Source organism: Petromyzon marinus, assembly GCF_048934315.1.
Source record: "Petromyzon marinus isolate PM22_M1 ecotype Great Lakes invasive population chromosome 78 unlocalized genomic scaffold, UKy_Petmar_22M1.pri1.0 chr78_unloc.2, whole genome shotgun sequence".
In the NCBI taxonomy this organism is placed as follows: domain Eukaryota; kingdom Metazoa; phylum Chordata; class Hyperoartia; order Petromyzontiformes; family Petromyzontidae; genus Petromyzon; species Petromyzon marinus.
Window position 1 is genome coordinate 608,613 of NW_027422626.1, and position 22,500 is coordinate 631,112.

A 22,500-nucleotide genomic window follows, 5' to 3' on the forward strand; every position below is an offset into this window, starting at 1 on the left:
AGCGTAGTAGAGACTCAGGTAGTGTAGTAGAGACTCAGGTAGTGTAGTAGAGACTCAGGTAGCGTAGTAGAGACTCAGGTAGTAGAGACTCAGGTAGTGTAGTAGAGACTCAGGTAGTGTAGTGGAGACTCAGGTAGCGTAGTAGAGACTCAGGTAGCGTAGTAGAGACTCAGGTAGCGTAGTAGAGACTCAGGTAGTGTAGTGGAGACTCAGGTAGCGTAGTAGAGACTCAGGTAGCGTAGTAGAGACTCAGGTAGTGTAGTAGAGACTCAGGTAGCGTAGTAGAGACTCAGGTAGTGTAGTAGAGACTCAGGTAGTGTAGTAGAGACTCAGGTAGTAGAGACTCAGGTAGCGTAGCAGAGACTCAGGTAGCGTAGTAGAGACTCAGGTAGTGTAGTAGAGACTCAGGTAGCGTAGTAGAGACTCAGGTAGCGTAGTAGAGACTCAGGTAGCGTAGTAGAGACTCAGGTAGCGTAGTAGAGACTCAGGTAGCGTAGTAGAGACTCAGGTAGCGTAGTAGAGACTCAGGTAGTGTAGTAGAGACTCAGGTAGTGTAGTAGAGACTCAGGTAGTGTAGTAGAGACTCAGGTAGTGTAGTAGAGACTCAGGTAGTAGAGACTCAGGTAGTGTAGTAGAGACTCAGGTAGTGTAGTAGAGACTCAGGTAGTAGAGACTCAGGTAGTGTAGTAGAGACTCAGGTAGTGTAGTAGAGACTCAGGTAGCGTAGTAGAGACTCAGGTAGCGTAGCAGAGACTCAGGTAGCGTAGTAGAGACTCAGGTAGCGTAGCAGAGACTCAGGTAGTAGAGACTCAGGTAGCAGAGACTCAGGTAGCGTAGTAGAGACTCAGGTAGTGTAGTAGAGACTCAGGTAGCGTAGTAGAGACTCAGGTAGCGTAGTAGAGACTCAGGTAGTGTAGTAGAGACTCAGGTAGCGTAGTAGAGACTCAGGTAGCGTAGTAGAGACTCAGGTAGTGTAGTAGAGACTCAGGTAGTAGAGACTCAGGTAGCGTAGTAGAGACTCAGGTAGCGTAGTAGAGACTCAGGTAGCGTAGTAGAGACTCAGGTAGCGTAGTAGAGACTCAGGTAGCGTAGTAGAGACTCAGGTAGTGTAGTAGAGACTCAGGTAGCGTAGTAGAGACTCAGGTAGCGTAGTAGAGACTCAGGTAGCGTAGTAGAGACTCAGGTAGCGTAGTAGAGACTCAGGTAGTGTAGTAGAGACTCAGGTAGCGTAGTAGAGACTCAGGTAGCGTAGTAGAGACTCAGGTAGTGTAGTAGAGACTCAGGTAGCGTAGCAGAGACTCAGGTAGTAGAGACTCAGGTAGCGTAGTAGAGACTCAGGTAGCGTAGTAGAGACTCAGGTAGCGTAGTAGAGACTCAGGTAGTGTAGTAGAGACTCAGGTAGTGTAGTAGAGACTCAGGTAGTAGAGACTCAGGTAGTGTAGTAGAGACTCAGGTAGCGTAGCAGAGACTCAGGTAGCGTAGTAGAGACTCAGGTAGCGTAGCAGAGACTCAGGTAGTAGAGACTCAGGTAGCAGAGACTCAGGTAGCGTAGTAGAGACTCAGGTAGTGTAGTAGAGACTCAGGTAGTAGAGACTCAGGTAGCGTAGTAGAGACTCAGGTAGCGTAGTAGAGACTCAGGTAGCGTAGTAGAGACTCAGGTAGCGTAGTAGAGACTCAGGTAGCGTAGTAGAGACTCAGGTAGTGTAGTAGAGACTCAGGTAGCGTAGTAGAGACTCAGGTAGCGTAGTAGAGACTCAGGTAGCGTAGTAGAGACTCAGGTAGCGTAGTAGAGACTCAGGTAGTGTAGTAGAGACTCAGGTAGCGTAGTAGAGACTCAGGTAGCGTAGTAGAGACTCAGGTAGCGTAGTAGAGACTCAGGTAGCGTAGCAGAGACTCAGGTAGTAGAGACTCAGGTAGCGTAGTAGAGACTCAGGTAGCGTAGTAGAGACTCAGGTAGCGTAGTAGAGACTCAGGTAGCGTAGTAGAGACTCAGGGAGTAGAGACTCAGGTAGCGTAGTAGAGACTCAGGTAGCGTAGTAGAGACTCAGGTAGCGTAGTAGAGACTCAGGTAGTGTAGTAGAGACTCAGGTAGCGTAGTAGAGACTCAGGTAGCGTAGTAGAGACTCAGGTAGTAGAGACTCAGGTAGCGTAGTAGAGACTCAGGTAGTGTAGTAGAGACTCAGGTAGCGTAGTAGAGACTCAGGTAGTAGAGACTCAGGTAGCGTAGTAGAGACTCAGGTAGGGTAGTAGAGACTCAGGTAGTGTAGTAGAGACTCAGGTAGTAGAGACTCAGGTAGCGTAGTAGAGACTCAGGTAGCGTAGTAGAGACTCAGGTAGTGTAGTAGAGACTCAGGTAGTGTAGTAGAGACTCAGGTAGCAGAGACTCAGGTAGTAGAGACTCAGGTAGCGTAGTAGAGACTCAGGTAGCAGAGACTCAGGTAGCGTAGTAGAGACTCAGGTAGCGTAGTAGAGACTCAGGTAGCGTGGTAGAGACTCAGGTAGCGTAGTAGAGACTCAGGTAGCGTAGCAGAGACTCAGGTAGTAGAGACTCAGGTAGCGTAGTAGAGACTCAGGTAGCGTAGTAGAGACTCAGGTAGCGTAGTAGAGACTCAGGTAGCGTAGTAGAGACTCAGGTAGCAGAGACTCAGGTAGCGTAGTAGAGACTCAGGTAGTGTAGTAGAGACTCAGGTAGCGTAGTAGAGACTCAGGTAGCGTAGTAGAGACTCAGGTAGTGTAGTAGAGACTCAGGTAGTGTAGTAGAGACTCAGGTAGTGTAGTAGAGACTCAGGTAGCGTAGTAGAGACTCAGGTAGCGCAGTAGAGACTCAGGTAGCGTAGCAGAGACTCAGGTAGCGTAGTAGAGACTCAGGTAGCGTAGTAGAGACTCAGGTAGCGTAGTAGAGACTCAGGTAGCGTAGTAGAGACTCAGGTAGTAGAGACTCAGGTAGTGTAGTAGACTCAGGTAGCGTAGAGACTCAGGTAGCGTAGTAGAGACTCAGGTAGCGTAGTAGAGACTCAGGTAGCGTAGTAGAGACTCAGGTAGTGTAGTAGAGACTCAGGTAGCGTAGTAGAGACTCAGGTAGCGTAGTAGAGACTCAGGTAGCGTAGTAGAGACTCAGGTAGCGTAGTAGAGACTCAGGTAGTAGAGACTCAGGTAGCGTAGTAGAGACTCAGGTAGCGTAGTAGAGACTCAGGTAGCGTAGTAGAGACTCAGGTAGCGTAGTAGAGACTCAGGTAGCGTAGTAGAGACTCAGGTAGAGTAGTAGAGACTCAGGTAGCGTAGTAGAGACTCAGGTAGCGTAGTAGAGACTCAGGTAGCGTAGTAGAGACTCAGGTAGCGTAGTAGAGACTCAGGTAGCGTAGTAGAGACTCAGGTAGAGTAGTAGAGACTCAGGTAGTGTAGTAGAGACTCAGGTAGCGTAGTAGAGACTCAGGTAGCGTAGTAGAGACTCAGGTAGTGTAGTAGAGACTCAGGTAGCGTAGTAGAGACTCAGGTAGCGTAGTAGAGACTCAGGTAGCGTAGTAGAGACTCAGGTAGCGTAGTAGAGACTCAGGTAGTGTAGTAGAGACTCAGGTAGCGTAGTAGAGACTCAGGTAGCGTAGTAGAGACTCAGGTAGTAGAGACTCAGGTAGCGTAGTAGAGACTCAGGTAGGGTAGTAGAGACTCAGGTAGTGTAGTAGAGACTCAGGTAGTAGAGACTCAGGTAGCGTAGTAGAGACTCAGGTAGTGTAGTAGAGACTCAGGTAGTGTAGTAGAGACTCAGGTAGCAGAGACTCAGGTAGTAGAGACTCAGGTAGCGTAGTAGAGACTCAGGTAGCAGAGACTCAGGTAGCGTAGTAGAGACTCAGGTAGCGTAGTAGAGACTCAGGTAGCGTGGTAGAGACTCAGGTAGCGTAGTAGAGACTCAGGTAGCGTAGTAGAGACTCAGGTAGTGTAGTAGAGACTCAGGTAGCGTAGTAGAGACTCAGGTAGCGTAGTAGAGACTCAGGTAGTGTAGTAGAGACTCAGGTAGTAGAGACTCAGGTAGCGTAGTAGAGACTCAAGTAGCGTAGTAGAGACTCAGGTAGCGTAGTAGAGACTCAGGTAGTGTAGTAGAGACTCAGGTAGTAGAGACTCAGGTAGCGTAGCAGAGACTCAGGTAGCGTAGTAGAGACTCAGGTAGTGTAGTAGAGACTCAGGTAGCGTAGTAGAGACTCAGGTAGTGTAGTAGAGACTCAGGTAGCGTAGTAGAGACTCAGGTAGCGTAGCAGAGACTCAGGTAGCGTAGTAGAGACTCAGGTAGCGTAGCAGAGACTCAGGTAGCGTAGTAGAGACTCAGGTAGCGTAGTAGAGACTCAGGTAGAGTAGTAGAGACTCAGGTAGCATAGTAGAGACTCAGGTAGTGTAGTAGAGACTCAGGTAGTAGAGACTCAGGTAGCGTAGTAGAGACTCAGGTAGCGTAGTAGAGACTCAGGTAGCGTAGTAGAGACTCAGGTAGTAGAGACTCAGGTAGCGTAGTAGAGACTCAGGTAGCGTAGTAGAGACTCAGGTAGCGTAGCAGAGACTCAGGTAGCGTAGTAGAGACTCAGGTAGCGTAGCAGAGACTCAGGTAGTAGAGACTCAGGTAGCGTAGTAGAGACTCAGGTAGCGTAGTAGAGACTCAGGTAGCGTAGTAGAGACTCAGGTAGTGTAGTAGAGACTCAGGTAGCGTAGTAGAGACTCAGGTAGCGTAGTAGAGACTCAGGTAGTGTAGTAGAGACTCAGGTAGTGTAGTAGAGACTCAGGTAGCGTAGTAGAGACTCAGGTAGCGTAGTAGAGACTCAGGTAGTAGAGACTCAGGTAGCGTAGTAGAGACTCAGGTAGGGTAGTAGAGACTCAGGTAGTGTAGTAGAGACTCAGGTAGTAGAGACTCAGGTAGCGTAGTAGAGACTCAGGTAGCGTAGTAGAGACTCAGGTAGTGTAGTAGAGACTCAGGTAGTGTAGTAGAGACTCAGGTAGCAGAGACTCAGGTAGTAGAGACTCAGGTAGCGTAGTAGAGACTCAGGTAGCAGAGACTCAGGTAGCGTAGTAGAGACTCAGGTAGCGTAGTAGAGACTCAGGTAGTAGAGACTCAGGTAGTGTAGTAGAGACTCAGGTAGCGTAGTAGAGACTCAGGTAGTGTAGTAGAGACTCAGGTAGCGTAGTAGAGACTCAGGTAGCGTAGTAGAGACTCAGGTAGCGTAGTAGAGACTCAGGTAGTAGAGACTCAGGTAGCGTAGTAGAGACTCAGGTAGCGTAGTAGAGACTCAAGTAGCGTAGTAGAGACTCAGGTAGCGTAGTAGAGACTCAGGTAGTGTAGTAGAGACTCAGGTAGTAGAGACTCAGGTAGCGTAGTAGAGACTCAGGTAGCGTAGTAGAGACTCAGGTAGCGTAGTAGAGACTCAGGTAGTGTAGTAGAGACTCAGGTAGTAGAGACTCAGGTAGCGTAGTAGAGACTCAGGTAGCGTAGTAGAGACTCAGGTAGCGTAGTAGAGACTCAGGTAGCGTAGTAGAGACTCAGGTAGTAGAGACTCAGGTAGCGTAGTAGAGACTCAGGTAGCGTAGTAGAGACTCAGGTAGCGTAGTAGAGACTCAGGTAGCGTAGTAGAGACTCAGGTAGTAGAGACTCAGGTAGTGTAGTAGAGACTCAGGTAGCGTAGTAGAGACTCAGGTAGCGTAGTAGAGACTCAGGTAGTGTAGTGGAGACTCAGGTAGTAGAGACTCAGGTAGCGTAGTAGAGACTCAGGTAGCGTAGTAGAGACTCAGGTAGCGTAGTAGAGACTCAGGTAGCGTAGTAGAGACTCAGGTAGTGTAGTAGAGACTCAGGTAGTGTAGTAGAGACTCAGGTAGTGTAGTAGAGACTCAGGTAGCGTAGTAGAGACTCAGGTAGCGTAGTAGAGACTCAGGTAGTAGAGACTCAGGTAGCGTAGTAGAGACTCAGGTAGTGTAGTAGAGACTCAGGTAGCGTAGTAGAGACTCAGGTAGCGTAGTAGAGACTCAGGTAGCGTAGTAGAGACTCAGGTAGTGTAGTAGAGACTCAGGTAGCGTAGTAGAGACTCAGGTAGCGTAGTAGAGACTCAGGTAGCGTAGTAGAGACTCAGGTAGCGTAGTAGAGACTCAGGTAGCGTAGTAGAGACTCAGGTAGCGTAGTAGAGACTCAGGTAGTAGAGACTCAGGTAGCGTAGTAGAGACTCAGGTAGCGTAGTAGAGACTCAGGTAGCGTAGTAGAGACTCAGGTAGCGTAGTAGAGACTCAGGTAGTAGAGACTCAGGTAGCGTAGTAGAGACTCAGGTAGCGTAGTAGAGACTCAGGTAGCGTAGTAGAAACTCAGGTAGTAGAGACTCAGGTAGCGTAGTAGAGACTCAGGTAGTGTAGTAGAGACTCAGGTAGCGTAGTAGAGACTCAGGTAGCGTAGTAGAGACTCAGGTAGTGTAGTAGAGACTCAGGTAGTAGAGACTCAGGTAGCGTAGTAGAGACTCAGGTAGCGTAGTAGAGACTCAGGTAGCGTAGTAGAGACTCAGGTAGCGTAGTCACTCACCAACCATCGCTGGGCTGGTGACTCCTGCCTCCAAGCGCTGAACACAGAAAGTGAAATGTCACCACTCAGTAGTGTATAGTGTAGTGTAGTAGTGTATAGTGTAGTAGTGTATAGTGTAGTAGTGTATAGTGTAGTGTAGTAGTGTATAGTGTAGTAGTGTATAGTGTAGTAGTGTGTAGTGTAGTAGTGTATAGTGTAGTAGTGTGTAGTGTAGTAGTGTATAGTGTAGTAGTGTATAGTGTAGTAGTGTATAGTGTAGTAGTGTATAGTGTAGTGTAGTAGTGTGTAGTGTAGTAGTGTATAGTGTAGTAGTGTATAGTGTAGTAGTGTATAGTGTAGTGTAGTAGTGTATAGTGTAGTAGTGTATAGTGTAGTGTAGTAGTGTATAGTGTAGTGTAGTAGTGTATAGTGTAGTAGTGTATAGTGTAGTAGTGTATAGTGTAGTGTAGTAGTGTATAGTGTAGTAGTGTATAGTGTAGTAGTGTGTAGTGTAGTAGTGTATAGTGTAGTAGTGTGTAGTGTAGTAGTGTATAGTGTAGTAGTGTATAGTGTAGTGTAGTAGTGTATAGTGTAGTAGTGTATAGTGTAGTGTAGTAGTGTATAGTGTAGTGTAGTAGTGTATAGTGTAGTAGTGTATAGTGTAGTAGTGTATAGTGTAGTGTAGTAGTGTATAGTGTAGTAGTGTATAGTGTAGTAGTGTGTAGTGTAGTAGTGTATAGTGTAGTAGTGTGTAGTGTAGTAGTGTATAGTGTAGTAGTGTATAGTGTAGTAGTGTATAGTGTAGTGTAGTAGTGTGTAGTGTAGTAGTGTATAGTGTAGTAGTGTATAGTGTAGTAGTGTATAGTGTAGTAGTGTATAGTGTAGTGTAGTAGTGTATAGTGTAGTGTAGTAGTGTATAGTGTAGTGTAGTAGTGTATAGTGTAGTAGTGTATAGTGTAGTAGTGTATAGTGTAGTGTAGTAGTGTATAGTGTAGTGTAGTAGTGTATAGTGTAGTGTAGTAGTGTATAGTGTAGTAGTGTATAGTGTAGTAGTGTATAGTGTGGTAGTGTATAGTGTAGTGTAGTAGTGTATAGTGTAGTGTAGTAGTGTATAGTGTAGTAGTGTATAGTGTAGTAGTGTATAGTGTGGTAGTGTATAGTGTAGTAGTGTATAGTGTAGTGTAGTAGTGTATAGTGTAGTGTAGTAGTGTATAGTGTAGTAGTGTATAGTGTAGTGTAGTAGTGTATAGTGTAGTGTAGTAGTGTATAGTGTAGTAGTGTATAGTGTAGTAGTGTATAGTGTAGTAGTGTGTAGTGTAGTGTGGTAGTGTATAGTGTAGTAGTGTATAGTGTAGTAGTGTATAGTGTAGTAGTGTATAGTGTAGTAGTGTATAGTGTATAGTGTAGTAGTGTATAGTGTAGTAGTGTATAGTGTAGTAGTGTACAGTGTAGTGTGTAGTGTAGTAGTGTATAGTGTAGTAGTGTATAGTGTAGTAGTGTGTAGTGTATAGTGTAGTAGTGTATAGTGTAGTAGTGTGTAGTGTAGTAGTGTATAGTGTAGTAGTGTATAGTGTAGTAGTGTGTAGTGTATAGTGTAGTAGTGTATAGTGTAGTAGTGTATAGTGTAGTAGTGTACAGTGTAGTAGTATATAGTATAGTAGTGTCTAGTGTAGTAGTGTATAGTGTAGTAGTGTATAGTGTAGTATAGTGTATAGTGTAGTAGTATGTAGTGTATAGTGTAGTAGTGTATAGTGTAGTAGTGTATAGTATAGTTGTGTATAGTGTAGTGTATAGTTTAGTAGTGTATAGTGTAGTAGTGTATAGTGTATAGTAGTGTACTAGTGTAGTGTAGTAGTGTATAGTGTAGTAGTGTATAGTGTAGTAGTGTATAGTGTAGTGTAGTAGTGTATAGTGTAGTGTAGTAGTGTATAGTGTAGTGTAGTAGTGTATAGTGTAGTAGTGTATAGTGTAGTAGTGTATAGTGTAGTAGTGTATAGTGTAGTGTAGTAGTGTATAGTGTAGTAGTGTGTAGTGTAGTAGTGTATAGTGTAGTAGTGTGTAGTGTAGTAGTGTATAGTGTAGTAGTGTATAGTGTAGTAGTGTATAGTGTAGTAGTGTATAGTGTAGTGTAGTAGTGTGTAGTGTAGTAGTGTATAGTGTAGTAGTGTATAGTGTAGTAGTGTATAGTGTAGTGTAGTAGTGTATAGTGTAGTGTAGTAGTGTATAGTGTAGTGTAGTAGTGTATAGTGTAGTAGTGTATAGTGTAGTAGTGTATAGTGTAGTGTAGTAGTGTATAGTGTAGTAGTGTATAGTGTAGTAGTGTGTAGTGTAGTAGTGTATAGTGTAGTAGTGTGTAGTGTAGTAGTGTATAGTGTAGTAGTGTAGTAGTGTATAGTGTAGTAGTGTATAGTGTAGTAGTGTATAGTGTAGTGTAGTAGTGTATAGTGTAGTGTAGTAGTGTATAGTGTAGTAGTGTATAGTGTAGTAGTGTATAGTGTAGTGTAGTAGTGTATAGTGTAGTAGTGTATAGTGTAGTAGTGTGTAGTGTAGTAGTGTATAGTGTAGTAGTGTGTAGTGTAGTAGTGTATAGTGTAGTAGTGTATAGTGTAGTAGTGTATAGTGTAGTGTAGTAGTGTAGTAGTGTATAGTGTAGTAGTGTATAGTGTAGTAGTGTATAGTGTAGTAGTGTATAGTGTAGTGTAGTAGTGTATAGTGTAGTGTAGTAGTGTATAGTGTAGTGTAGTAGTGTATAGTGTAGTAGTGTAGTAGTGTATAGTGTAGTGTAGTAGTGTATAGTGTAGTGTAGTAGTGTATAGTGTAGTGTAGTAGTGTATAGTGTAGTGTAGTAGTGTATAGTGTAGTAGTGTATAGTGTAGTAGTGTATAGTGTAGTGTAGTAGTGTATAGTGTAGTGTAGTAGTGTATAGTGTAGTAGTGTATAGTGTAGTAGTGTATAGTGTGGTAGTGTATAGTGTAGTGTAGTAGTGTATAGTGTAGTGTAGTAGTGTATAGTGTAGTAGTGTATAGTGTAGTAGTGTATAGTGTGGTAGTGTATAGTGTAGTAGTGTATAGTGTAGTGTAGTAGTGTATAGTGTAGTGTAGTAGTGTATAGTGTAGTAGTGTATAGTGTAGTGTAGTAGTGTATAGTGTAGTGTAGTAGTGTATAGTGTAGTAGTGTATAGTGTAGTAGTGTATAGTGTAGTAGTGTGTAGTGTAGTAGTGTAGTAGTGTATAGTGTAGTAGTGTATAGTGTAGTAGTGTATAGTGTAGTAGTGTATAGTGTAGTAGTGTATAGTGTAGTAGTGTATAGTGTAGTAGTGTATAGTGTAGTAGTGTATAGTGTAGTAGTGTACAGTGTAGTGTGTAGTGTAGTAGTGTATAGTGTAGTAGTGTATAGTGTAGTAGTGTGTAGTGTATAGTGTAGTAGTGTATAGTGTAGTAGTGTGTAGTGTAGTAGTGTATAGTGTAGTAGTGTATAGTGTAGTAGTGTGTAGTGTATAGTGTAGTAGTGTATAGTGTAGTAGTGTATAGTGTAGTAGTGTACAGTGTAGTAGTATATAGTATAGTAGTGTCTAGTGTAGTAGTGTATAGTGTAGTAGTGTATAGTGTAGTATAGTGTATAGTGTAGTAGTATGTAGTGTATAGTGTAGTAGTGTATAGTGTAGTAGTGTATAGTATAGTTGTGTATAGTGTAGTGTATAGTTTAGTAGTGTATAGTGTAGTAGTGTATAGTGTATAGTAGTGTACTAGTGTAGTGTAGTAGTGTATAGTGTAGTAGTGTATAGTGTAGTAGTGTATAGTGTAGTGTAGTAGTGTATAGTGTAGTGTAGTAGTGTATAGTGTAGTGTAGTAGTGTATAGTGTAGTAGTGTATAGTGTAGTAGTGTATAGTGTAGTGTAGTAGTGTATAGTGTAGTGTAGTAGTGTATAGTGTAGTAGTGTATAGTGTGGTAGTGTATAGTGTAGTAGTGTATAGTGTAGTGTAGTAGTGTATAGTGTAGTGTAGTAGTGTATAGTGTAGTAGTGTATAGTGTAGTAGTGTATAGTGTGGTAGTGTATAGTGTAGTAGTGTATAGTGTAGTGTAGTAGTGTATAGTGTAGTGTAGTAGTGTATAGTGTAGTAGTGTATAGTGTAGTGTAGTAGTGTATAGTGTAGTGTAGTAGTGTATAGTGTAGTAGTGTATAGTGTAGTAGTGTATAGTGTAGTAGTGTGTAGTGTAGTAGTGTGTAGTGTAGTAGTGTGTAGTGTAGTGTAGTAGTGTATAGTGTAGTAGTGTATAGTGTAGTAGTGTATAGTGTAGTAGTGTATAGTGTAGTAGTGTATAGTGTAGTAGTGTACAGTGTAGTGTGTAGTGTAGTAGTGTATAGTGTAGTAGTGTATAGTGTAGTAGTGTGTAGTGTATAGTGTAGTAGTGTGTAGTGTAGTAGTGTATAGTGTAGTAGTGTATAGTGTAGTAGTGTGTAGTGTATAGTGTAGTAGTGTATAGTGTAGTAGTGTATAGTGTAGTAGTGTACAGTGTAGTAGTATATAGTATAGTAGTGTCTAGTGTAGTAGTGTATAGTGTAGTAGTGTATAGTGTAGTATAGTGTATAGTGTAGTAGTATGTAGTGTATAGTGTAGTAGTGTATAGTATAGTTGTGTATAGTGTAGTGTATAGTTTAGTAGTGTATAGTGTAGTAGTGTATAGTGTATAGTAGTGTACTAGTGTATAGTATAGTAGTGTATAGTGTATAGTAGTGTACTAGTGTATAGTATAGTAGTGTGTAGTGTAGTAGTGTATAGTGTAGTAGTGTGTAGTGTAGTAGTGTATAGTGTAGTAGTGTATAGTGTAGTAGTGTATAGTGTAGTAGTGTATAGTGTAGTAGTGTATAGTGTACTAGTGTATAGTTTAGTAGTGTATAGTAGTGTATAGTTTAGTAGTGTATAGTAGTGTATAGTGTAGTAGTGTATAGTATAGTAGTGTATAGTATAGTAGTGCCTAGTGTACTAGTGTATAGTTTAGTAGTGTATAGTGTAGTAGTGTATAGTATAGTAGTGTATAGTGTATAGTTTAGTAGTGTATAGTGTAGTAGTGTATAGTGTAGTAGTGTATAGTGTAGTAGTGTATAGTGTAGTAGTGTATAGTAGTGTATAGTGTAGTAGTGTATAGTATAGTAGTGTATAGTAGTGTATAGTGGTGTATAGTGTAGTAGTGTATAGTATAGTAGTGTATAGTGTAGTAGTGTATAGTGTAGTAGTGTATAGTGTAGTGTAGTAGTGTATAGTGTAGTGTAGTAGTGTATAGTGTAGTGTAGTAGTGTATAGTGTAGTAGTGTATAGTGTAGTAGTGTATAGTGTAGTAGTGTATAGTGTAGTAGTGTATAGTGTAGTAGTGTATAGTGTAGTAGTGTATAGTGTAGTAGTGTATAGTGTAGTAGTGTATAGTGTAGTAGTGTATAGTGTAGTAGTGTATAGTGTAGTAGTGTATAGTGTTGTAGTGTATAGTGTAGTAGTGTTTAGTGTACTAGTGTATAGTTTAGTAGTGTATAGTGTAGTAGTGTATAGTGTAGTAGTGTATAGTGTAGTAGTGTATAGTGTACTAGTGTATAGTTTAGTAGTGTATAGTGTAGTAGTGTATAGTGTAGTAGTGTATAGTGTAGTAGTGTATAGTGTAGTAGTGTATAGTGTAGTAGTGTATAGTGTAGTTGTGTATAGTGTAGTAGTGTATAGTGTAGTAGTGTATAGTGTAGTAGTGTATAGTGTAGTAGTGTATAGTGTAGTAGTGTATAGTGTAGTAGTGTATAGTGTAGTAGTGTATAGTGTAGTAGTGTATAGTGTAGTAGTGTATAGTGTAGTAGTGTATAGTGTAGTAGTGTATAGTGTAGTAGTGTATAGTGTAGTAGTGTATAGTGTAGTAGTGTATAGTGTAGTAGTGTATAGTGTAGTAGTGTATAGTGTACTAGTGTATAGTGTTGTAGTGTATAGTGTAGTAGTGTTTAGTGTACTAGTGTATAGTTTAGTAGTGTATAGTGTAGTAGTGTATAGTGTAGTAGTGTATAGTGTACTAGTGTATAGTGTACTAGTGTATAGTGTAGTAGTGTATAGTGTAGTAGTGTATAGTGTAGTAGTGTATAGTGTAGTAGTGTACAGTGTAGTAGTGTACAGTGTAGTAGTGTATAGTGTAGTAGTGTACAGTGTAGTAGTGTACAGTGTAGTAGTGTATAGTGTAGTAGTGTATAGTGTAGTAGTGTATAGTGTAGTAGTGTATAGTGTAGTAGTGTATAGTGTAGTAGTGTGTAGTGTACTAGTGTATAGTTTAGTAGTGTATAGTGTAGTCGTGTATAGTGTAGTAGTGTATAGTGTAGTAGTGTATAGTGTACTAGTGTATAGTTTAGTAGTGTATAGTGTAGTAGTGTATAGTGTAGTAGTGTATAGTGTAGTAGTGTATAGTGTAGTAGTGTTTAGTGTACTAGTGTATAGTTTAGTAGTGTATAGTGTAGTAGTGTATAGTGTAGTAGTGTATAGTGTAGTAGTGTATAGTGTACTAGTGTATAGTTTAGTAGTGTATAGTGTAGTAGTGTATAGTGTACTAGTGTATAGTGTTGTAGTGTATAGTGTAGTAGTGTTTAGTGTACTAGTGTATAGTGTAGTAGTGTATAGTGTAGTAGTGTATAGTGTAGTAGTGTATAGTGTAGTAGTGTATAGTGTAGTAGTGTATAGTGTACTAGTGTATAGTTTAGTAGTGTATAGTGTAGTAGTGTATAGTGTAGTAGTGTATAGTGTAGTAGTGTATAGTGTAGTAGTGTTTAGTGTACTAGTGTATAGTTTAGTAGTGTATAGTGTAGTAGTGTATAGTGTAGTAGTGTATAGTGTAGTAGTGTATAGTGTACTAGTGTATAGTTTAGTAGTGTATAGTGTAGTAGTGTATAGTGTACTAGTGTATAGTGTTGTAGTGTATAGTGTAGTAGTGTTTAGTGTACTAGTGTATAGTGTAGTAGTGTATAGTGTAGTAGTGTATAGTGTAGTAGTGTATAGTGTAGTAGTGTACAGTGTAGTAGTGTATAGTGTAGTAGTGTGTAGTGTAGTAGTGTATAGTGTAGTAGTGTATAGTGTAGTAGTGTATAGTGTAGTGTAGTAGTGTGTAGTGTAGTAGTGTATAGTGTAGTAGTGTATAGTGTAGTAGTGTATAGTGTAGTAGTGTATAGTGTAGTAGTGTATAGTGTAGTGTAGTAGTGTATAGTGTAGTGTAGTAGTGTATAGTGTAGTGTAGTAGTGTATAGTGTAGTAGTGTATAGTGTATAGTGTAGTGTAGTAGTGTATAGTGTAGTGTAGTAGTGTATAGTGTAGTGTAGTAGTGTATAGTGTAGTGGTGTATAGTGTAGTAGTGTATAGTGTAGTGTAGTAGTGTATAGTGTAGTGTAGTAGTGTATAGTGTAGTAGTGTATAGTGTAGTAGTGTATAGTGTGGTAGTGTATAGTGTAGTTGAGTAGTGTATAGTGTAGTGTAGTAGTGTATAGTGTAGTAGTGTATAGTGTAGTAGTGTATAGTGTGGTAGTGTATAGTGTAGTAGTGTATAGTGTAGTGTAGTAGTGTATAGTGTAGTGTAGTAGTGTATAGTGTAGTAGTGTATAGTGTAGTGTAGTAGTGTATAGTGTAGTGTAGTAGTGTATAGTGTAGTAGTGTATAGTGTAGTAGTGTATAGTGTAGTAGTGTGTAGTGTAGTAGTGTATAGTGTAGTAGTGTATAGTGTAGTAGTGTATAGTGTAGTAGTGTATAGTGTAGTAGTGTATAGTGTAGTAGTGTATAGTGTAGTAGTGTATAGTGTAGTAGTGTATAGTGTAGTAGTGTACAGTGTAGTGTGTAGTGTAGTAGTGTATAGTGTAGTAGTGTATAGTGTAGTAGTGTGTAGTGTATAGTGTAGTAGTGTATAGTGTAGTAGTTTGTAGTGTAGTAGTGTATAGTGTAGTAGTGTATAGTGTAGTAGTGTGTAGTGTATAGTGTAGTAGTGTATAGTGTAGTAGTGTATAGTGTAGTAGTGTACAGTGTAGTAGTATATAGTATAGTAGTGTCTAGTGTAGTAGTGTATAGTGTAGTAGTGTATAGTGTAGTATAGTGTATAGTGTAGTAGTATGTAGTGTATAGTGTAGTAGTGTATAGTGTAGTAGTGTATAGTATAGTTGTGTATAGTGTAGTGTATAGTTTAGTAGTGTATAGTGTAGTAGTGTATAGTGTATAGTAGTGTACTAGTGTAGTGTAGTAGTGTATAGTGTAGTAGTGTATAGTGTAGTAGTGTATAGTGTAGTGTAGTAGTGTATAGTGTAGTGTAGTAGTGTATAGTGTAGTGTAGTAGTGTATAGTGTAGTAGTGTATAGTGTAGTAGTGTATAGTGTAGTGTAGTAGTGTATAGTGTAGTGTAGTAGTGTATAGTGTAGTAGTGTATAGTGTGGTAGTGTATAGTGTAGTAGTGTATAGTGTAGTGTAGTAGTGTATAGTGTAGTGTAGTAGTGTATAGTGTAGTAGTGTATAGTGTAGTAGTGTATAGTGTGGTAGTGTATAGTGTAGTAGTGTATAGTGTAGTGTAGTAGTGTATAGTGTAGTGTAGTAGTGTATAGTGTAGTAGTGTATAGTGTAGTGTAGTAGTGTATAGTGTAGTGTAGTAGTGTATAGTGTAGTAGTGTATAGTGTAGTAGTGTATAGTGTAGTAGTGTGTAGTGTAGTAGTGTGTAGTGTAGTGTAGTAGTGTATAGTGTAGTAGTGTATAGTGTAGTAGTGTATAGTGTAGTAGTGTATAGTGTAGTAGTGTATAGTGTAGTAGTGTATAGTGTAGTAGTGTACAGTGTAGTGTGTAGTGTAGTAGTGTATAGTGTAGTAGTGTATAGTGTAGTAGTGTGTAGTGTATAGTGTAGTAGTGTGTAGTGTAGTAGTGTATAGTGTAGTAGTGTATAGTGTAGTAGTGTGTAGTGTATAGTGTAGTAGTGTATAGTGTAGTAGTGTATAGTGTAGTAGTGTACAGTGTAGTAGTATATAGTATAGTAGTGTCTAGTGTAGTAGTGTATAGTGTAGTAGTGTATAGTGTAGTATAGTGTATAGTGTAGTAGTATGTAGTGTATAGTGTAGTAGTGTATAGTATAGTTGTGTATAGTGTAGTGTATAGTTTAGTAGTGTATAGTGTAGTAGTGTATAGTGTATAGTAGTGTACTAGTGTATAGTATAGTAGTGTATAGTGTATAGTAGTGTACTAGTGTATAGTATAGTAGTGTGTAGTGTAGTAGTGTATAGTGTAGTAGTGTGTAGTGTAGTAGTGTATAGTGTAGTAGTGTATAGTGTAGTAGTGTATAGTGTAGTAGTGTATAGTGTAGTAGTGTATAGTGTACTAGTGTATAGTTTAGTAGTGTATAGTAGTGTATAGTTTAGTAGTGTATAGTAGTGTATAGTGTAGTAGTGTATAGTATAGTAGTGTATAGTATAGTAGTGCCTAGTGTACTAGTGTATAGTTTAGTAGTGTATAGTGTAGTAGTGTATAGTATAGTAGTGTATAGTGTATAGTTTAGTAGTGTATAGTGTAGTAGTGTATAGTGTAGTAGTGTATAGTGTAGTAGTGTATAGTGTAGTAGTGTATAGTAGTGTATAGTGTAGTAGTGTATAGTATAGTAGTGTATAGTAGTGTATAGTGGTGTATAGTGTAGTAGTGTATAGTATAGTAGTGTATAGTGTAGTAGTGTATAGTGTAGTAGTGTATAGTGTAGTGTAGTAGTGTATAGTGTAGTGTAGTAGTGTATAGTGTAGTAGTGTATAGTGTAGTAGTGTATAGTGTAGTAGTGTATAGTGTAGTAGTGTATAGTGTAGTAGTGTATAGTGTAGTAGTGTATAGTGTAGTAGTGTATAGTGTAGTAGTGTATAGTGTAGTAGTGTATAGTGTAGTAGTGTATAGTGTAGTAGTGTATAGTGTAGTAGTGTATAGTGTTGTAGTGTATAGTGTAGTAGTGTTTAGTGTACTAGTGTATAGTTTAGTAGTGTATAGTGTAGTAGTGTATAGTGTAGTAGTGTATAGTGTAGTAGTGTATAGTGTACTAGTGTATAGTTTAGTAGTGTATAGTGTAGTAGTGTATAGTGTAGTAGTGTATAGTGTAGTAGTGTATAGTGTAGTAGTGTATAGTGTAGTAGTGTATAGTGTAGTTGTGTATAGTGTAGTAGTGTATAGTGTAGTAGTGTATAGTGTAGTAGTGTATAGTGTAGTAGTGTATAGTGTAGTAGTGTATAGTGTAGTAGTGTATAGTGTAGTAGTGTATAGTGTAGTAGTGTATAGTGTAGTAGTGTATAGTGTAGTAGTGTATAGTGTAGTAGTGTATAGTGTAGTAGTGTATAGTGTAGTAGTGTATAGTGTAGTAGTGTATAGTGTAGTAGTGTATAGTGTACTAGTGTATAGTGTTGTAGTGTATAGTGTAGTAGTGTTTAGTGTACTAGTGTATAGTTTAGTAGTGTATAGTGTAGTAGTGTATAGTGTAGTAGTGTATAGTGTACTAGTGTATAGTGTACTAGTGTATAGTGTAGTAGTGTATAGTGTAGTAGTGTATAGTGTAGTAGTGTATAGTGTAGTAGTGTACAGTGTAGTAGTGTACAGTGTAGTAGTGTATAGTGTAGTAGTGTACAGTGTAGTAGTGTACAGTGTAGTAGTGTATAGTGTAGTAGTGTATAGTGTAGTAGTGTATAGTGTAGTAGTGTATAGTGTAGTAGTGTATAGTGTAGTAGTGTGTAGTGTACTAGTGTATAGTTTAGTAGTGTATAGTGTAGTCGTGTATAGTGTAGTAGTGTATAGTGTAGTAGTGTATAGTGTACTAGTGTATAGTTTAGTAGTGTATAGTGTAGTAGTGTATAGTGTAGTAGTGTATAGTGTAGTAGTGTATAGTGTAGTAGTGTTTAGTGTACTAGTGTATAGTTTAGTAGTGTATAGTGTAGTAGTGTATAGTGTAGTAGTGTATAGTGTAGTAGTGTATAGTGTACTAGTGTATAGTTTAGTAGTGTATAGTGTAGTAGTGTATAGTGTACTAGTGTATAGTGTTGTAGTGTATAGTGTAGTAGTGTTTAGTGTACTAGTGTATAGTGTAGTAGTGTATAGTGTAGTAGTGTATAGTGTAGTAGTGTATAGTGTAGTAGTGTACAGTGTAGTAGTGTATAGTGTAGTAGTGTATAGTGTAGTAGTGTATAGTGTAGTGGTGTATAGTGTAGTAGTGTATAGTATAGTAGTGTATAGTGTGTAGTAGTGTATAGCGTAGCGTAGTAGAAGCGTTTGCGAGCGGAACTTCACCCCTTCGGCCGTCTCGTCCTCCCAGCGCGACATTGCCTCAAGGTAAAGACCCTGCGGGTATCGTCAACATCATCTGAATCACACCACCGCCGTGCGTACACACAGCTACCAGCTGGTCCAATGCCAGCGAGAGTCTTACAAGGCCCGAACACTCTCAGCGGAACGACGGATGAGAAGGTCATCAATTGGCGTTAAGTGAAACTCGATGGAATTCTCACGGGCGTTCAATACAACATAAAAGTATAATCACGTAAAGCGTAAGATTGTTATCATATAATATAAACTATAATAATGTTATTATATAATATAAACTATAATGTATAAAGTATAAGATTGTTATTATATAATATAAACTATAATGTATAAAGTATAAGATTGTTATTATATAATATAAACTATAATAATGTAAAGTATAAGATTGTTACTATATAATATAAACTATAATAATGTAAAGTATAAGATTGTTATTAAATAATATAAACTATAATAATGTAAAGTATAAGATTGTTATTAAATAATATAAACTATTATAATATAAACTATAATAATGTATAAAGTATAATAATAACAATGTAAAGTATAATGTAAACTGGAGGACCTTCCAGACAGTGTCATGTAAAGTATAATAATGTAAAACGTAAGATTGTTACTATATAATATAAACTATAATAATGTAAAGTATAAGATTGTTATTATATAATATAAACTATAATAATGTAAAACGTAAGATTGTTACTATATAATATAAACTATAATAATGTAAAGTATAAGATTGTTATTATATAATATAAACTATAATAATGTAAAACGTAAGATTGTTACTATATAATATAAACTATAATAATGTAAAGTATAAGATTGTTATTATATAATATAAACTATAATAATGTAAAGTATAACAATGTAAAATATAATATAAACTATAATAATGTAAAGCGTAAGATTGTTACTATATAATATAAACTATAATAATGTAAAGTATAAGATTGTTATTATATAATATAAACTATAATAATGTAAAGTATAAGATTGTTATTATATAATATAAACTATAATAATGTAAAGCGTAAGATTGTTATTATATAATATAAACTATAATAATGTATAAAGTATACGATTGTTATTATATAATATAAACTATAATAATGTAAAATATAAGATTGTTATTATATAATATAAACTAGAATAATGTAAACTATAAGATGGTTATTATATAATATACACTATAATAATATAAAGTATAAGATTGTTATTATATAATATAAACTATAATAATGTAAACTATAAGATTGTTACTATATAATATAAACTATAATAATGTAAAGTATAAGATTGTTATTATATAATATAAACTATAATAATGTAAAGTATAAGATTGTTATTAAATAATATAAACTGTAATAATGTAAACTATAAGATTGTTATTATATAATATAAACTATAATAATGTAAACTATAAGATTGTTACTATATAATATAAACTATAATAATGTAAAGTAAAAGATTGTTATTATATAATATAAACTATAACAATGTAACGTATAAGATTGTTATTATATAATATAAACTATAACAATGTAAAGTATAAGATTGTTATTATATAATATAAACTATAATAATGTAAAGTATAAGATTGTTATTATATAATGTAAACTATAATAATGTAAACTATAAGATTGTTATTATATAATATAAACTATAATAATGTAAAGTATAAGATTGTTATTATATAATATAAACTATAATAATGTAAAGCGTAAGATTGTTACTATATAATATAAACTATAATAATGTATAAAGTATAAGATTGTTGTTATATAATATAAACTATAATAATGTATAAAGTATACGATTGTTACTATATAATATAAACTATAATAATGTAAAACGTAAGATTGTTATTATATAATATAAACTATAATAATGTATAAAGTATAAGATTGTTATATAATATAAACTATAATAATGTAAAGTATAAGATTGTTATTATATAATATAAACTATAATAATGTAAAGTATAAGATTGTTACTATATAATATAAACTATAATAATGTAAAGTATAAGATGTAACTTTAATAATCCTTAAGCTTATAAACGTTAACAAATGTAACTTTAATAATCCTTAAGCTTATAAACTTTAACAAATGTAACTTTAATAATCCTTAAGCTTATAAACGTTAACAAATGTAACTTTAATAATCCTTAAGCTTATAAACGTTAACAAATGTAAATTTAATAATCCTTAAGCTTATAAACGTTAACAAATGTAACTTTAATAATCCTTAAGCTTATAAACTTTAAGAAATGCAACTTTAATAATCCTTAAGCTTATAAACTTCAACAAATGTAACTTTAATAATCCTTAAGCTTATAAACTTTAACAAATGCAACTTTAATAATCCTTAAGCTTATAAACTTCAACAAATGCAACTTTAATAATCCTTAAGCTTATGAACTTTTTAACAAATGTAACTTTAATAATCCTTAAGCTTATAAACTTTAACAAATGTAACTTTAATAATCCTTAAGCTTATAAACTTTAACAAATGTAACTTTAATAATCCTTAAGCTTATAAACTTTAACAAATGTAACTTTAATAATCCTTAAGCTTATAAACTTTAACAAATGCAACTTTAATAATCCTTAAGCTTATGAACTTTTTAACAAATGTAACTTTAATAATCCTTAAGCTTATAAACTTTAACAAATGTAACTTTAATAATCCTTAAGCTTATAAACGTTAACAAATTTTTACATCCACAAAACGGCAGCCATTTCAAAATTAATTAAATAACTGACGGAGCGTCTTTTAAGAGGCTTAAAAACAGCAAATTTAAGACGTTTTAACGATTTTAAACGCGTTCCGTGAGGTAAAATATAACATAATCTAGCATATAAAGTGTAACAAGATTAATAATAAACATTTATAAGTGTTTAAGATGTTTTATATAAATTACGCGCGCTACGAACTGTACAGAGAACCGTCCTAATCGATAAGTTATATTAGTATATTCTTTATATTATTAATTAATCTTATATTAATGTTACTATACTTTATATTATTATTTACATGATTCTTTACTAAATCTTAAAAGTTAAACAGATAATTATTCCCCCATTATACTCTGGTAATAATGTATAAATGTTAAACGTTACACGTTTTAACGCTTTTAAACGCGTTCCGTGAGGTAAAATATAACATAATCTAGCACATAAAGTGTAACAGGTTAAGATTAACAATAAACATTTATAAATGTTTAAGATGTTTTATATAAACTCTTAATTACGCGCGCTACCAACTGTACAGAGAACCCTGCTGATCGATTAACAATTTTAACGTTTAACATTCTTAATAAATAATAAAGTATAAATGTTTTACAAGTATAAGCGAGTCTGATATGAAATAGATTTAACATTTATAATATAACACTATAATATAGCCTAATGTTTAACATTTATATTAATGTAGACGTAGAGAAATTGTAATAGATAATATAAAGTATTAGATTATGTTATAATCTAAAGTATAATGGATCTGTGTAACATATAAAGTGTAATAGATAATATAAAGTGTAATCTATAATGTAAACTATTAGATTGTTATTATATAATGTAAAATATTATGTAAAGTATAATAATGTAACTATAATGTAAAATATAAGATTGTTATATAATATAAACTATAATAATGTAAACTATAACAATCTAAAGTATAACAATGCAAAGTATAATATAAACTATAATAATGTAAAGTATAATGTAAAGTATAACAATATAAACTATAATAATGTAAAATATAATAATTTAAAGTATAACAATATAAACTATAACAATGTCAAATATAATAATATAAAATATAAGATTGTTATTATATAATATAAACTATAATAATGTAAAGTATAATAATATAAAGTATAACAATGTAAAATATAACAATGTAAACTATAACAATGTAAAGTATAACATTGTAAAGTATAACCATATAAACTATAACTATGTAAAATATAATAATGTAAGGTTATAAGATTGTTATTATATAATAAAATATAACAATGTAAACTATAATAATGTAAAGTATAACCATGTAAAATATAACAATATAAACTATAACAATGTAAAGTATAACATTGTAAAGTATAACAATATAAACTATAACAATGTAAAATATAACAATGTAAGGTTATAAGATTGTTATAATATAATAAAATATAACAATGTAAACTATAATAATGTAAAGTATTACAATGTAAAATATAACAATATAAACTATAACAATGTAAAGTATAACATTGTAAAGTATAACAATATAAACTATAACAATGTAAAATATAATAATGTAAGGTTATAAGATGATCGCCCATCCGCCATTGTACAGAGCGCTGTGGGCGAGGTGAACTTTATTAACAAATTAGCGACTCGTTTATATTTAAATCGCTTTTATTTACGATTCCTGAGGTAAAAGTGGCGCTTGCCGATCGTTAAACTTTTAAATTTTATAACGAAAAGTTTATTTTAACAAAAACAAAAATCTTTCAACCCAAACTTGGACGGTGATAAATTGTTTCATATTTTTTTTCTATTTAAATCGCTTCTATTTACGATTCCTGAGGTAAAAGTGGCACTTGCCGATCGTTAAACTTTAAATGTTTTAAAAAATCTTTAAAACAAAAAACTTTTTTTGTTAAACAAAAAACTTGGACG

General features: G+C 35.5%; 1 long non-coding RNA gene across 1 annotated transcript in view; it reads right to left on the bottom strand.

Annotated features, from left to right (window-relative positions):
* Positions 1 to 6,337: 6,337 nt before the first annotated feature.
* LOC142908310 (uncharacterized) overlaps positions 6,338 to 22,500 on the bottom strand; it is a 16,324-nt gene continuing 161 nt past the window's right edge. The window contains exons 2-3 of the long non-coding RNA XR_012931676.1: positions 17,798 to 17,848; positions 6,338 to 6,572 (exon numbers count right to left, since the gene is read on the bottom strand). This is a non-coding gene — a long non-coding RNA (uncharacterized LOC142908310). The remainder of the gene's footprint in view (positions 6,573 to 17,797; positions 17,849 to 22,500) is intronic.